This window comes from Sinocyclocheilus rhinocerous, unplaced genomic scaffold (genome assembly GCF_001515625.1).
Source record: "Sinocyclocheilus rhinocerous isolate Xijiao unplaced genomic scaffold, SAMN03320098_v1.1 scaffold1822, whole genome shotgun sequence".
Taxonomy (NCBI): Eukaryota; Metazoa; Chordata; class Actinopteri; order Cypriniformes; family Cyprinidae; genus Sinocyclocheilus; species Sinocyclocheilus rhinocerous.
In genome coordinates this window covers 653,653-658,622 of record NW_015638936.1, presented here as the reverse complement: position 1 = coordinate 658,622, position 4,970 = coordinate 653,653, and positions in this window count along the sequence as shown.

Here is a 4,970-nt window from a genome sequence, read left to right as displayed (position 1 = left end):
CTTCAGAGAATGTGATTTCTAAGTAACAAAAGTTGCTAAGTCAAGCCAAAAGGTGAAATCATCTTTATGGTTTATGATTGTAAGATGCATTTTTTCTGGCTTTATTAGGAATATAAAATTGATGTTAAATGTTTTAAACACTAGTATGTTTATACCTTCAGTAAACACACTGATTAATTCAGTTGTTATCTCAATGTTATGTCCCTTACTAATTTAGCATTTTTCTGTTTTGAGACACACTGGCTATGTTTGGAATGAAAAACTAACTTTTATATATATAGCCCATGTTAAAAGAGTTGCTGATGGTGTTTTTCCAGTCCATAATAGTAGACTCACTGAGCATCTGTGTTGGCTCAAATGTTGATCAGATTCATACGTTCCCAAGGAACACAAACTGATTCAGATATACAGCCTGAGAGCCTTTAAAAAAAAAAATTATTATTATATGAAGCAGCTGTCAAATAAATTCTGTGTAATCAGAAAACTTGAACAGGCTTTTTCCTAATTTCTAACACTAGGTGGAGACCTTAGCCAGCGGGAAAACAGGCTGCGTTCCAATTCACCTGCGTGTGCCATATGCACTCAAGTGTGTTGGGGAAAGTCCATACATTTGAGTGTTTTGATAATAGACATACTGTGATGACAGCAGACCTTCAGAAGGAAGAAAAGCAATCCTGAATGAATCCTCTTGAGACCCACAAAAATGACCCTCAATAATATGTACTGCATTTGGGCTATTTATGTTTGATGTTGGAACATTTTTTGTTCATTTTGCCCTTTTTAGTACCGTACTTACTGAGTCTGAAGATTCCTGAAGATGCAACTTTACTTTAAATGACGTTTTGACATTGTCTGAAGGAAATGAGAGTCGTGGTGTGAAGGTGTTTTGAGTGTTTGGCAGGGCGCTACTGTCACTGCAGCACTGCTTTTAACAAGTTGCTATGTGGTTGCTAGGGCGTTCTGGGGTGTTTTTAGAATGTTGCTATGTGGTTGCTAGGGCGTTCTGGGGTGTTTTTAGAATGTTGCTATGCGGTTGCTAAGGTGTTTTTAGAATGTTGCTATGTGGTTGCTAGGGTGTTTTTAGAATGTTGCTACGCAGCTGCTGGGATGTTCTGGTGTTTTTAGAATGTTGCTATGCGGTTGCTAGGGTGTTTTTAGAATGTTGCTATGGAGTTGCTGGGGTGTTCTGGGGATTTTTAGAATGTTGCTATGCCGTTGCTGGGGTGTTTTTAGAATGTTGCTACGCAGCTGCTGGGATGTTCTGGTGTTTTTAGAATGTTGCATTGTGGTTGCTAGGGTGTTTTTAGAATGTTGCTATGTGGTTGCTAGGGTGTTTTTAGTACATTGCTATGTGGTGGCTAGGTTGTTTTTCGAATGTTGCCATGCTGTTGTTGGGGTGACCAAAACACACAACAAAATGACTAAAACTAAAATTAAAGTAAAAATTAAAAATACAAAAATACAACATAATTCAAATCTATAACAGAACCTCAGTGATACTAAAATAACACTGGCTGCTAGGGTGATCTAAGCTGTGTTTAGAATGTTGATATTTTTAACAATGGTAATAGTCAAGGACATCATATTTGGGGTTATTTTTATTTTATTTATTTTTGTTTTAGTGTGGATGCTGGAGTCTATCCCAGTAAATAAGCTGGAGGCTTTTTATTTTATTTTTAAATTAGCTGAAGGCTTATTTTACTTTAAATTTATATGATTATATTTCTGTATTTTTATAGTTTTTTTATATTTTGATTGCATGTGAACTTTGGTTAACACTGTCACATGATTAAGGCTTTAGTTAGCCTCAAATATCGAGCTATAAATGAAAATGTTTGTCACACATCCTTCTGCTTTCAGAGTAATACTCGCTGCATGATGCGTCTGAATTGACCCGAGCTCCAAAACCCCTGGCCTCCGAATTTAGCAAGGCACCTTTCTTAAGAATCTGAAGAGAAACGGCTCTAATAGAGACAAATGCAAGAGGTTGAGCTCTCGGAATCCCTGCAACTCTCTGAAGAGACAAAGACAAGAAAATCACCTAGCCCTGCCTAAAGATCAAGCTTAGCCTTTTGACACAGAATAAAATATGGAATATTTCACCTGGGCGCCTCCTTGGATGCTGCTTGCTGAAGTGAATTATTTATGTGGAGTTTCTCCAGGAGTCGGAGAGAGACACTTCAGCAGCGGCCTGGAATCGCAGCTGCATATTAAAAAGCTCAGCAGAGTCTCAGCTCGAGTCCCACATCCACTCACCCCTCGCTTTCACAACTCGGTCCAAAACGGTCTGAAAGCCGTCAAAGACATCTGAAGAATTCTGTATCAAGAACACGAGATCGTCGAGTTTGACCCAGCGCTCGGTCTCAATGAAACGCTGAGAAAAAGAGGAAAGGACAAGCAAACGGACTCCAGGACTCTTGTGCTGACACGTTTCATCTTTCAGACTGATCTGAGAACGGGCCGGCGCTGGCGAAGCAGCAGAAAATTGCTTTCGAAGCTGCAAGCTACTCATGATTGAAGACTCCCGACGTGCCTCGTTTTCTTTCCTGTGCTGTTCCTGTTGAAATCACAGGCTTGTGATTTATAAAAACAGTCATCTAATGTTTTAACCTCTGCTTCTGGTTGGAAAATAGCTTTTAAAAGAAAAATGTAGTTAAGTTACACTGCAAAATTTTGCCACCTGATTCAACTTAAAAAACACTATTATAGTTATTATTAATATTTTGAATTGGCTTGACTTGTTTTCATTTTAATTTAACTTTTAGTAATTTTAATTAAAACCTTTTTTTAAATATTACTATTTAGGTTTAACTTTTTAACTTTTAGTTTTTGATTTTGTTTATTTGCAGTTAGTCATTTTAATGCTTTAACTTAAACTATGGAAATAAGAAATGCTTCTTTGGTTTCTTTGTGTCAGTACAGTAGTTTTATTTTATTTATTTAATTAAAAGTATTCTTTATTTATATTTACTGTATAATAAGCTTTTATATTTTCAGTTTTCATTTTGTATGTAATTTTTTAATTTTATTAATAGGGTTTTTTTCTTTTATCTGTAGGTTTAATTTATTTTTTATTTCATTTTTAGCTTTAGCTCTAGGTTTTATTTATTCCCAGTTAGTAATTTTAGTAAGTTCTTCAACCTAAACTTATTTCCATTAGTTGCCAAGGAAACAGTTCCATCTTATATTTACTTTTTATTTCAATAAACAAAACTTAGAATTACTGTTATAGTTTTTATTAATATTTGGAATTGGCTTTTATTTTTATATTTTCAGTTTTAAATTTTTTAAATAAAATTTTTTTATTTTACAAATTGTGTTTCTTATATTACTGTTCAGGTTTAATTTATTTTTCTTTCAGTTTTAGTTTGACATATTATTTATTAATATTACTTTATTTATTATTTATTTAGTTAGTAATGTTAGTGCTCCAACTTCAGCTTTTTTCAGTTAGTTCCCCAAATAAACATTTGTAATTTTCATTTAAGTTCTTCATCTTATATTTATTTCAGCTTTTTTTTTTATATCAGTTGCTGCATTGAATATTGTCATATAATCAAACTAGCTGTACAAGTAATTTCAACTATTTTTTTTTTAAAATGTTGTTGAATCTTGTATAACTTAATTATTTGTTAATTATTTGGAATTATAATGTAATGGAAAAAAACATATTTACTTTCTGATGATAACATTTTTTACAGTGACCGTTGGCTATTTTATCCCCAGCACAGGAGTGAAAGTGATCATGTTGTGTTTACAAACGGCTCATCAGGCTCTCCGCACACACTCACTGTGTGTCAGAGGAAACCTTCCTGTGATCTACAGACTCTTTCACCAGATGGTTACCGCATAAACGCCACATGAATATGCAAAGATGTCTAATATATGCCCTTAACACCCATTCAGGAGGACAGTGGGAGTGATGTAGAGGAGCAATAGAGGAAAACACGTCCGAAACATACGGCACGATGCTGCGACTTCACTGAACTTTGAGCACAACACTGATGAAGCTCGTACAGATATATAGTATATTTGCACTTGTCAAGTGTTAGTAAGGCTACACATGGAAAAAATTGCTTTTTTTTTATGAGTGAAGGAAACTACAGGCTGGTCAATATTTAGGAAGTAGTGTTTTTTTTAACTAATCTAAAAGAAGGAGGTCAACTCGCTGAGTCAACAAAACAAAAAATGAGGAACAATGTGTTTCATTTTCAGCATAGCCTACTTTTAATGAGATAATTAAAACGCATCCAAAACAGGTTTTAGTTATGTTTTTTTCTTTTATTTTTTGTATTATTTCATTATATTTTATTATTTTAATTTATATTATTATTTTAATTTATATTTTAAATCAGAAAAACTAAAATAAGAAATCACGTAATTCCTTTTCAACATACTTTTAATGAGATAATTAAGAAGCATAAAAAAAGGTAAGAAGCTTTCTTTTTTATAAATTTTTTTTTCTTTTAATTTCTCTGTCTATATTTTTATTTTTGCATTTTATTTTTGAGTGTATTTAATTTTCAACAGGTAAGAGGATTTGTATTTTTTTTCTTTTAATTTTTCTGTTTTAATTTTTTTTGTATTTTATTGAATTGTTTTTGTATTTTATTGAATTTTTTTTATTAAATTAAATTTTATTTTTGAGTCAACAAAGCAAAAACAAAGTGTATTTAATTTTCAACATACTTTCAATGAGATTATAAAAAAGTCTGAACCCATACATTTTATTTTATTTTATTTTATTCTTTTATTTTATGCTAGGGCCTATCCCAGGGTCTCTGGGTTTTTCTCAGGGTTTTTATTTTTATTTAATTAAATTTTTTAATTTTATTTTAATTTATTAAATTTAAGTCAACAAAGCAAAAACAAAGTGTATTTAATTTTCAACATACTTTCAATTAGATTATAAAAAAAAGTCTGAACCCGTAAAATTATTTTATTTTATTTTATTTTATTTTATTTTATTT